The sequence below is a fragment of the Narcine bancroftii genome, chromosome 3 (assembly GCF_036971445.1).
Source record: "Narcine bancroftii isolate sNarBan1 chromosome 3, sNarBan1.hap1, whole genome shotgun sequence".
NCBI lineage: Eukaryota > Metazoa > Chordata > Chondrichthyes > Torpediniformes > Narcinidae > Narcine > Narcine bancroftii.
Genome location: NC_091471.1, coordinates 28,668,038 through 28,680,691, shown reverse-complemented (window position 1 = coordinate 28,680,691; position 12,654 = coordinate 28,668,038). Strand labels below are relative to the sequence as shown.

Here is a 12,654-nt window from a genome sequence, read left to right as displayed (position 1 = left end):
AATGTGTGTATAAATTCATAAAAGTTCTTTGATTCACAGTTCAATCTCACTTCTCATTCCTCCAAATTCACCGGTATAAGGCAATTCTTATACTGTGCACAGATTTAACATTTATGAATCTTCACCAGGCTTTGGTGTTTGAAAGGTAAATGGTTACTGCTGAGGAAGGTTCTTGTCAGTTTTCAGAGAAAGACTTGTTGCTCTTTGCACACCCACAACTGATTCCTTCTGATCAGCAACTTCATTGTCTTGCTGAAGAAACTTGCCCCATCAGGGTTTTTGTGATGATAATCTCTTTCTTTCAGGTCACCAGAGGGTTCCTTTTCTGTTTCCCTTATCAGGTGAAATATTATACAGCCAGCCATCTCCTCTTGCATGGACCACAAGGGCTTTGAACAGGCTGAACTAAGAACTCACAACCCATCTTCAAAATGGAGTTTCAAACAAGCTTCTAAAAGCCACCACAGAAAACCAGCATCTCTCTCTATCTCCCTCTCTCTCTCAGAGAAAAAAAACTTGTTTTCTCTCTCTGCTTGCAAAACCACACGACCTTCTTAGAAGAGCAAACTGCATTCAGACAGATTGCGGAACCGGACCCAATCTTCTGAGTCCATTCATCTGTTGTTTTCAAAAACAATAATCCATTACTCCACAAAATGTCCAATTAACACCTACTTGTGAAGTCCTTCAGCAAAGCGATTTCCATTGTCTCTACAAAGGCACTGGGAGCCTGGACTGACTGGCTTGAGCAGAGCTCTGGCATTTTAAATGAGATCTGTGTTGTGAAGTGTTTGTATCTTTTTGTGACCTACACTAAAAAGCCCCCCACAATGTATCTCCTTTAAAACATATCTATATACAATATAAAATATAACATATCACAGCACAGAAAATAAGAGGTGAATAAAAGACCAGGAGATTTTTATTTACACAGCGAGATGTTTTTATGTAAAATGCATAAAGGAATGGTAGAAGCTGATACATTGGTGGCTATCAAATTGTGCTCAGAGCATATCACTATTTATTTTAAATGAAATAAAAAGGAAATTGGATATAAAGTTGAAAAAGATGGAAACTAGTGCATATGCGGGGGAAAAGGTGAAGGGAATGGAACCAATTAGATACCTTGTTCAACATGTTGATGGAGCTTTAAAGGAGGAATGGTTTCTGCCATGACGTTCAGTCTTTCTTCAAGGTCACTGTTTGGCAATAATAGCAGCAGTGCTTGCTATATTAAACTTAATTTGAATGTGTTCTTGTGAACTCACTCTCATTTGTTCATCTGTAGTTGTGCATTCACCATTGCTGAAATGATCACAATCGCAATAGAACAGAAAAACTGCAACATTCCCCCTCCCCCTCCACTTGCTCAACAATTATGAAGGTATCAGTAGGTTCCCATTCAAGCTGCAAGCCATCCTAACATGGAAACACACTGCTGATCCTTCATTATTACTGGATCTAAATCCTAGAATTCTTTCCTACAGTGTCTTCACCCGAAGGACTGCAACAATCTAATACAACAGCTCACCACCGCCTTCTCAAGGGCAATAAGGAATGGGTAATAGATGTTAGTCTTGCGCCTACAGCCGGATCCCAGAAAGTGAATACAAAAAATGATGCAAAAATTATCTACAATTCAGATTTCAGATTTATTGTCAGAGTACATACATGACATCACATACAACCCTGAGATTCTTTTTTCTGCGAACCAGGCAGAATTACCACATATTGGTAGTGCAAAAAAAAAACTTTACACAGTGTGCACATGTAAACAAATAAACAGATGTGCAATAGAGAAAGGGGGGGAAAAAATCAATAAAGTGCAAAAGTAAGAGTTCTTAAATGAGTCCCTGACTGAGTTTGTTGTTGATGAGTCTGATGTTTCCTGAACCTGGTGATGTGAGTCTTGTGGCACCTCTACTTCTATCTTAATGGTAGCAGTGAGAATGGAGTGTGTCCTTGATGTTTGCTGCTGCTCTCTGATGTCAGTGTTCCCTGTAGATGTTCTTGATGGTGGGAAGGGGCTTGCCTGTGATGTCGTGGGCTATGTCCACTACCTTTGTCAGGGCTTTCCACTCAGGAGTATTGGTGAGCCACACCATACTGTGATGCAGAAGGATCACATTCCACCACATATCTCCAAAGTCATACCAAACCTCCGCAAACTCCTGAGGAAGTAGAGGTGCTGACGTACCTTTTCATGATACTATTGGCGAGTTGGGTCCAGGAAAGATCCTCTGAGATAGTGACACCCAAGAACTTAAATTTGCTCATCCTCTCCACCTCTGATTTCCCAATGCTCACTGGATCATACATATCTGGTTTTCCCTTCCTGAAGTCAACAATCAGCTGTTTGGTTTTGCTGGCATTGTGTGTAAGGTTATTGTTGGTGCACCATTCGGCCAAGTATTCAATCTCCCTCCAGTATTGTGATTCAAACCTTGTCCAGCTTCTTTCATGGGTTCCCTGGATAAAAATAAGGCACCTAAAGATGTCTGGAATACCACTCAGTGTTCCTTTTTGTTGCCAAGGGAACAGATGCTCAAGCATCAACGCCAATGGGACAAGGCCAGGCTTCTGAAGAGAAGAAATTGACTCCAAAGAGATTCACGTCAATTGAAGTAGCCTCGGCTTCTGAGACAGCAAAGATTTTATAAGGACGCTTCTGCCGCTCCAAAAATGTTAGAGGCTGAAGAGAAGAAAATCACTGGGCAAACTTTCCATGAAGAGCTGAGGAAGAAATCACATTGGTGACACAAGGGTGAATCACACTGGCACTTTCAGTTTTTTCTATTTTTATTTTAGGTTATTTTATAGCCAGTAATATTCAACAAGAAAGGCTCATTGATATCTGGTTGGCTTTAGGAACAGCAATCTCAATATGATAGAATCTGATTTTTTTTTAAAATCTGCATCATTTAATTGATTTCGAGCCTGGGAACTTGAACCTGACCAAAGAAAATAACAAAGGCACCAGATTGTGAGTTGGTTGTGGTAGAGAGGTAAACAATATTACATTGCATTGAATTTTTTTTAATTGTACGATGAGACCATGCTGTTGTATTAGATTGTTGCAGTCCTTCGGGTGAAGACACTGTAGGAAAGAATTCTAGGATTTAGATCCAGTAATAATGAAGGATCAGCAGTGTGTTTCCATGTTAGGAATGGTCTTAGGAGCTGAATTGAGCCATTTGGGCCAGCAAGTCTGTACCAGTATTTAAATTATAGCTGATGTATTTCCCTATTGACCACACTCTTCTGCCTTCTCCCCATAATCTTTTAAGAGTTTTTAAACTGTAGGTATGTGACAGCACAATCAAGGAACTTTGCCACTACACGGGCAGTCTAAAAAGGAATGCGCAGGAATTTTGAGTCAATTCCTGCACCGCGATTTATCCTGCAGGACCCCTACAACCTTTTGGAGGAAGCCTGCAGTGTAAATCGTACCTGAAAAATTTGTTGATGGTCATTCACTCTACAACATGTCCAACCACTGGGGCTGTTGCACTCAGGTATTTACAGTCTAAAAAGGCGCCCAGTGTGAATGACCACATGGGCAGTAATTACGTTTATTTTTTTCAGCGATTTTCCCGACATTACAGTCTAAAAAACATTTTTGCCGACCTTTTTGATCAGAGTTCTTCAACTTTTGTTTTAAATCTACCTGATGATTTGGCCTCCACAGCTGTCAATACCAAGGAATCCCATAGATTCACCACATTTCACAGTAGTGAAATTTCTCGTCATCTCTGTTCTAAAAAGATGCCCTTTTATTTCACTACTGGAAGCATCTTTTCCAAGTCCACTCTATCCAGTCATTTCAATATTAAGTAGACTTCAAAAGAAGTGCCCCTTCATCCTTCTGAACTCAAGTGAGTATAGGCCCAGAGCTATCAAAGACTCCTCATGTGTTAATTCTCTCATCCCCAAGGTCACATGTACTAAGATACAGTGACAAGCCTTTTTTGTGTGTGTGCTATCCTTCCTAATTAACCCATACAGCAGATATAGAATAATTGTCATGCATGAAAGGAGAAGATCTGCTTGAAGTAGGTCATTTGTTCCAGTACCAGTATTTTTTTAAAGTGAGGAGCAGGATGCAAACACAGACTAAATCCTAATGAATTAATGTCATTGATAGTTAATGTTATCCCCCTCATAAACGCTCAAACAAAAAAAGTTGAATTTTGAATTGAATTGTTCGTAGTTGCATATATTATGAAAAGCTTTGTTTTGCATGCTATCCAGGCAACTTAAACCACAAAGAAGACAGAATAATAATAAAAATTGATGAATACAACAGCAGAGGGAGTAATGTTACAATAAGTCCGATAATGAAGGGAATAGAGAAAAGTACAAAAACATAGTGCAGTGGATAGATAAAAATAAAGTAAAAACAGCGCAAGGCACTATCTCTTGCCAATGAGGGATACATTTAATCCTTTCATTTCCAGGGCAGCACAGTTAGCTTATCAGATAGAGCACCAGCAACTGGAACCAGGGTTTGAATTCCATGCTATCTGTAAGGAGTTTGTACATTCTCTTCATGTCTGCATATTTTTCCCCATGGGCTCTGGTTTACTCCCACCCTTCAAAACCCACCAGGGGCATGTTTTAATTGGGTGTAATTGGGTGGTACATGCTCATGAGCCAAAAGGGCCTGTTACCATGCTCTATGGTTAAATTTGAAATTTAATTTTTTTAAAATTAAAACAAAATTAATAATTTAAGAGAATTAAAGCAAGAAAGATGCTGTCCTTTAATCTGGAGGTTTGAGTTTTCAAGCCCATATATCTCCTGCCTGATGGATGAGGGAGAAGAGAGTACGACCAGATGGGGTGGGTCCTAGGGTATGTCAGCAGCTTTCCGAGACAGCAGGGAGATGTCCAGCTCAAGTTTTCCCATGTAGTTAAAGGTGGCAATAGATCAAATGAAAAGGCTTATAAATTTGCCAAAAAAAAAGCAGTATGCTTTTGTGGAAATATTACAGACTTCAGCAAAGGAAGTGATTCAGTGAGAATTATAAAAACAGTCTATAAACATTCTACAAATTGGTAAAAGAAAAATGGCCTGCTAAACTTAATGTGGGTCTCAGACTGGAGAAATTATTTTGATGAACAAGAAGATGGCAGTCAAATTAAACAATTAATTTTGTTTGTTCTCATAGAATACACAAAGTCCCTTTTGCAAATGTAGGTCTAGAGCGAATGAGGAGCTGAAAGTATTTAGCAATAGTAAAATGTTAGTATTTGAGAAATTAATTGACCCAAAAGGTCAAGACTCGCTGACCTTCAAACTTGGATTTTTGAATGAGGTAGTGAAAGTCTGCAGATGCTGTGATTTGTAGTAAATAAACACAGAAATGCTGGAGGAACTCAGCAGCATCCATGGGAAGTAAAGATATATTACTGACGCTTTGGGCTTGAGTCCTTCTTCAAGGAATAGGCAAGGAACAGTAAGATATCAGAATAAAGACAAGGCTGGCTGGAGCAGGAATTCTGGCCGACAAAAAGTGTTAAATGGATATGATAAGAGGAGAGGTGAGAATTGATTTCAGCTCAGTGAAAGGAGATGGAGGGAAAGGGAAGAGAGACAGACACAGACAGAACTTGGGGAAAGGTGACCAGGGATGAAGAAGGGGAGGTTTTACAGAAGCCAAACAAGTTGAGGTTAATGTCATCCGGTTGTCCAGATGGAAGATGAAGTGATGTTCCTCCAATATGCGGGTGGTCTCAGTCTGGTAGCAAACGTGACCATGGACAGACACGTCAGAAAGGGAATGGGACAGAATTGAAATGGGTGGAAACTGGGACAGAGCCAAGGTACTCAAACATTTTGAAAGGGATTGTTGTGAAGGCAATGAAGGCAACTTCCTTTTCTTTAAAAATATTTTATTGAGTGTAATTTATAAGCATAAATGCAGAATTGAAAATTAAATAATAATTCATTTATATACAGTAAGCAAGCACAAAAAAGCCAAGTAGATAAAACTACATCAATAATTGCTTATAATGCCTCTATCCCCTCCCTCTAATCGCGGTTACCTTCTAAATTCATTTCAAAAATCAATAATGTGGAACCCTCTGGTGACCCCTGGAGAGCAGGCCGGAACATACAGTCATTGTTAATTCTTCCAGTTTTTTAAAAAATTCTAAGAATGGGCCACAGAATTTCATAAATTGAAACTTTCCATCTTTAATATTGTATCAAATTTTCTCTAAAATAGGACATTATATCATATAACCATTGTGTATGAGTAGGGAATAAATCATCTTTCCATTTCAATAAAATTTGAGATGCCAATATGTTTATTTGAATCACGAGAAAAAACAATCAAAGCAATTAACGGGCAAGGTTCCAAATTAATCTTAAGAATCGTTGATAAAGTTTGGAAATTTCTTTCAAGAATCTCTCTAAATGTGGGCACTCCCAAAACAAATGGATCAGGGAAGCTTCAAAAATTTTACATTTCTCACATAGTGGCTCAATATCTGCATAAAAATTAGATAATTTAAGTTTGGACATATGAGTTCTATGTACCATCTTAAATTGTAATAAGCAGTGTCTTGGACAAAATGAGGAATCATTAATCAAGATGAGAGTAGAAAATCAATCTTCATCTGAAAACGTAATTTTGTCTCTTTCTAATAATTATCAGCTAAATTTAATCTTTCCAATAGACACTTTTTTTTTAGATATTTACAAATTTGACATTTTGTTCAGTCTAAACTTTCAGATTTTTCACAAATTTCCAACTCTAATATTCTTGATCTGTTTTTTTTAAATTTACTGTTTTATTTTCATGGTGGATTAACATCAAGTATTTATACTAATTTATTGGGTTTAACTTCAGTTTCCATGGCTGGGATCAAGAGCAATTGGGAATGAGATCTGAACTTAACATGAAGGCAACATCCAAAATTCAAAAAATTCGAGAATGATTGCTGTAGATTGGGAGGCATCTATGTAATCTGACTATTTAAAGAGAAGAATACAGAAAAGGCAGGGAACCTTATACAATTATAAGTTGGTCATTGGAAATTCAGGGCCGATAGAAAATAATAACAGGATTGGGCATGATTTATGAAATCATGGTTTTCCTTGGGGATCAAAGAGATTCACGGAAGGGTTGTCTCAAAGAAAGCTGATGGTAGGTTATAGAAGGAGATAAATGGAGCAGCTGACTATAACCTTGGTCAAAGAGGTACATTTTCCAGAGCATCCTAAAAGAAGATGGAGAATCAGAAAGGTTTAAAAAGGGAATCCCAGTGTTATGTTCTTGAGACTAAGGGTGTTGTTATCAGTGGTGGAGATTGGTGGATTCTAGGGGTGGAAATGAGCTTAATGACTATTATCAGGTTTTTAACATCCTCAAGAAATGTTTCAGAATATATTTAAATCATCCAATGTTCCTCCGTTATAAATAGTTCCAGTGGTAGCAACAAGTTTCCAGTCTAATCAGCAGAATCTGAACAACTGCATACAGTATGAGGCTGATTCAATGTCTTCCATTAATGTCCAGCAATATCCAGGAACACCCATACGCTATTCCTCACTGAGGTTAGAGTTCAACTTAAATCATTAACAAAATGTAGTTAGCCTTTGTCAGGTTGATGCTTTACTTAGGATGCCTGAGAGTTTCCAAAGGTATTGGAGGGGACAGGAAAAAAAAATGGATAATTTCTGGTGATCTAAGATTTATCATGATCCACAACCTTGTTCCTTGTCCATCCTCCAGAACTACAAACACAAAAGAGTAAATAATCAAAATGCTGTTTCCATATTTGGTCTTTGGGAGGAGGGGTGGATATCTGATCATGACGCTGATAATGTGTGATATTGTTATACACATTGTGCAATATACATTGCCACAGAAATCCTTACTTGCTGCAGTTGAACAAGTTCTTTCTTTAAAAAAATAACTACTGTACAATAATATACAGTACATTTCCAATTTACTGAAAAATTATCAACCAAAATTCTCGAATATTCAAAACTTTTTACGGGTGAAACATGACGTTGCAATTTGAAAAAATGTCGAACCTCTTTTTATTCACCGTGCTCAAGTGGGGGTCTGATGAATGGAGCCCTCATGCACTAGTTCAGCTGCAACGTCACAATTTCACCCAACAGCTCAAGCAGGTCTCTGATGCCATTGGAATCAATGGAGCTCTCATGTACTGTTGGAAGATACAGCTGCAAGGGCAAGATTTCACCCAACTGTTCAAGAGGGTCTCTGCATTGGAATCAACAGAGTTCTTGTGTATTGTTGGAAGATACAGCTCTGGTAGGGATCAGTTGTGTTGTTAGAGCCTTTGGAATCAATGGGGCTCTTGTGTACAGTAATTTTGGAAGATACAGTTCTGTTGGGGGTCTGCCGCACTGTTAGCGCCATTTTGAATCACTGGAGCTCTTGTGTACGGTACTTTTGGAAGATACAGTTCTGTTGGGGGTCTGCCGCACTCTTAGCGCCATTTTGAATCACTGGAGCTCTCATGTTCCAACTACTGTTGGAAGATGTACAGTAGCTGCAATGGCAAAAAGGTCTGCAAGTAGCACTGTCGATGTCAGTGAGAAGAAAAGGAGGAAGCATTTATGTCTGACTAGAGAACAGAAAGTCAAGCTGGCTGGCAAAACTGGACAGTGGTGTAAGTGTGAGACGTCTAACAGAGGAGTATGGCGTTGGAACGCCCACAATCTATGACCTGAGGAAACAGAAGGATAAACTGTTGAAGTTCTATTCTGAAACTGAAGAACAGAAGTTAATGAAAGATACTGCGTAAAGGTAAAAATAAAGAACTGAAGCGTGTATTGATGGTGTGGATCAGACAGCGTCACAGTGAACTCATGCCACTTAATGGCAAGCAAAGCTCTTTCATGTTGAACTGAAAATTGAAGAGAAGTGTACATATTCATCAGGATGCTTGAGCAGATTTCAAAAAAGGGCTTTAAAATGTTAAAGATGCGTAGCGCAAAAGCATCTGCTGATCATGAAGCAGCAGGTGACCTGGTGAAAATGTGTGATGGACTTATTGATGGAATAGAGCAGTTCTCATTCATAACAGAGCAAGAAGTCATGTCAAAGGGAGACTGCTAAGTCAATCACCATTGTTAACGAGGCAGATGACACAGGAGGAAACATTCGGGAAAAAAAAACTGGCGCGCAGAAATCCTAATGTTTGTTGCTGCATTTTCTAAGCAGATATCACTTTTTTTGGTAAGAATTCAACATTATTTTGTTATTTGATGCTTGAAAAACCTTCTGTAGCTATTTGTGGTTGTTTACCAGTGGATGCACGTGGTCTGCTGATGCTACTGGTCTGCTTTAGAGAAAATTCTTGATTATCAGAAAAATCCACTCAGCTCCCAAGCATTTTGGATAATTGGAAACGTATTGTACTTAATTGAATTAAAGGGAGACAATACATTTTTAAAATTATAATTATTCATACAGTTAACGTGGCAGTTAGCACAATGCTGTAGCAGTGCCACAGCCGGGGTTCGAATCCCATGCTGTCTGTAAAGAGTTTGCGTCCTCTCCCCGCGTCTGCGTGGGTTTCCTCTGGGTGCTCCGGTTTCCTCCCACCCTTCAAAAATGTTGGGGTTGTATGACAGTTGGGTGTAATTGGGTGACATGGGCTGGAAAGGCCTGTTACTGTCTCTATGTCTAAATTTAAATTTAAAGCTATAGGTGCAAAAAAAATTGACTTAGCAATAAACAGACAGTCCCTTTGTGGTGTCATGATGTACATAACAAAGAGGGGGGGTTTAAGAGTCTGATAGCTGTTAAACCTCCTAAAATCTTGAGGTACTGATTCTTCTGTGTCCCTGGACAGTTGAATTCCCAAAACCTGAATGTGATGCAGCTTTTCAGTATACTTTCCACAGTGCACCTGTCAAAGTTTGCTGAGGTATTTGATGTCATGCCAAACCTCCTCAGACTCCTAAGAAAGTAAAGGCATTGTTGTGTTTTCTCCACGGTTGCATCAATGTGCTGGCTTCAGTAGATGTCTTCTGAATTATGGACTCCCAGAAACTTCAAAGTTCTCTACCTCCTTCCCATTAATGCGGACAAGCGCATGATCCCTGGAGAGTGCGTCGAAAGAACCAAAGACTTGTTGATCCAAACCAAGGCTTTTATTAACTGGAAGACTGGAGCGTATCACATGTTGGTCGACCAGTCCAGAATGACCTGGTCTGGCTAGGAGCAACCCTTTAAGACCTGCCAGTAGGTGTGACTACACTCTCAGCCAATCACAGTCATCCTACACTACTATCTGCACATATATACATTGGTGATAGAATCTGTACTATCACAATCCTTTAGCTTGTCCTTCAAAAAAATCAGCAATAAGTTCCTTCTCATTGGTGATGTTGAGAGCAAGATTATTGTCCTTGCTCTACCCAGCTAGGTTCTTGAGCTCCATCTTGTATTCTGAATCATCATTTCCAGTTATTAATCCAACAATGGTGGTGTCATCAACAAATCTGTAGATTCAGTTGGAGACAAACTTGGCTATGCTGTCATGAGTGTACACAGAGTATAGTGGGGACTAAGGGTGCTACCTTGTTGATGGTCAGCATGGAGGAGGTGATGGGTCTTTCAATGACGAAACTGAGAATGCAATTTAAGAAGGATGAATAGAGTGCGTCATTAAGTTTTGTCATTGGTTTTGCTAGCAGACTGGTAGCAAACACATTCCTGTAGTTAACGGATAATTGGGGATGTAGTAGACTATGGAGGCTTTCAAATCTTGCAGCAAGATCTGGACCAGCTGGAAAAATTGGCTAAAACGTGGCAGATGAAATTTAATGCAGACTAGTGTAAGGTATACTTTGGGAGGACAAACCGGGGTAAGCAGTAAGGCACTTTGGAGCGTTGTCAAACAGAGAGATCTGGGAATACAGACAAATAATTCCTTGCAAGTAGAAAAACATGTAGATAGGGCCATAAAGAGAGATTTTGGCACATTGGTCTTCAGAAACCAAAGTATAGGAGTTGGGGCACTATGTTGAAGTGTATAAGATATTGGTGAGGCTGAATTTGGAGTGTTGTATGCAGTTTTGATCACCTACCTTCAGGAAAGATATCAATACAATTGAAAGAGTGCAGAGAAAATTGGCAAATAAGTTAGGACTTTCTGGAGCATCAGAGGATGGGGAGAGATTTGATAGAGGTACAGAAATAATGACATAAATGGAGTAAATTCAAACACTTATTTCCCTTGAGGTTGGGTAAGACAAGAATTTGACGACATAGGTTAAGGGTCAATGGTGACATATTTAAAGGGAACATTCAGGGGAACTTCTTCACTCAAAGGGTGGAGAGAATGCAGAATGAGCTGCTTGCGGAAGTGGTGGTTGGGGGTTTGATTTCAACATTTAATGGTACATGGATGGGAGGTGTAGGGAGGGTTATGGTCCGGGTGCAGTTCAATGAGAATAATTGTTTGGCATGGATAGGTCAAAGGCCCTGTTGCTGTTCTATGATTCTAATAACCTTATATAGGTCTTCCAGTGGCCCAGGTTATCTAACGGAGTGGAGGGCCATGGAGGTGGCATCTGCCATTGACCTTTGCAATGATAACCAAATTGAATTGAGCTCAGGTCCTCCTTGAGATTGGAGTTGAAGCGCTTCACAAACAAACTCCCAAGGCCCTTCATCACAGTTGAAGTCGGTGCCATCGGCAGATATCTTGATGCACTAAGTATTATGATATGGAAAAATAATGGTCAACTTTATAACAAGGACATAACTTCATGGATAGAGTAATCTATGACAGCTTTTCCTTCCAGACCTTTGCTGAGGGGGAAACATAATGTTGGGTTATTTAATCAGTACAATAGATTGGACATTTTTCCAAGAAGGTGCAGGACAAGCATTTTTTTGTGCCGCGTTCCAGAATTCCTTCCATAAACTTTTCCAGCTCATTTTCTTTTCTTAACACCAACATCTAAGCAGATGTGTTAGGTTAAATTTGTAATAATAGGCAATGGGATACAAAGATCTCTCATCTAAAGATATGCAATATTTCACAGAATATTATGTGCAAACAAAGTGTCTTTGAACTGAAACATCAACTCTATTTTTCTTTCCACAGATGCTGCCTGACCCACTGAGAGTTTCCAGGATTTTTTTGTTTTAATATCAGACTTCCAACATTTGCAGTGTTTTGATTTACTTTTGGCAGAGTATTTGCGATGTCGATTCCTGGAGTCGCGATCATTGTTAGCTACTCAAGCTGAGAACTGCAAGCCAGGATTCAGTTCAGATGTCTCTCACTTGGAGGTCCCAGTTTTCCTTTGATCGCAACATCCAGTAATGAAAATAAAGTAATACTTCTCTTGCACAAAACTACACTCATGCAGTGGTTGCTAGGTAACCTGCTCAATTACCCTTCCCAGCTACAGAGGTGCCCCATTACAGATCAGCAAATGTGGATTAAATCAAAACCCAAGCTTGAGTTAGAGTTTAGTTCAGCGTCACATGTACCGTGATCCAGTGAAAATCGTTGTTTTGTGTGCTATGTGTCCTATCCAGGCATCACAAAAGAAATTGTCACACTGTCTCCATTTAGAAAACACTGTGAAAGCAGTGATAAGATTAATCATAATGATGGTCAAATTGGGTTTCCCACATTTTAACATTAA

The 12,654-nt window shown here is 39.3% G+C and overlaps 1 long non-coding RNA gene across 1 annotated transcript in view; it reads left to right on the top strand.

Annotated features, from left to right (window-relative positions):
- The window catches only part of LOC138756080 (uncharacterized), a 34,141-nt gene extending 21,850 nt beyond the window's left edge, over positions 1-12,291 (top strand). The window contains exon 3 of the long non-coding RNA XR_011352726.1: positions 12,105-12,291. This is a non-coding gene — a long non-coding RNA (uncharacterized lncRNA). The remainder of the gene's footprint in view (positions 1-12,104) is intronic.
- The last annotated feature ends 363 nt before the right edge of the window (positions 12,292-12,654 follow it).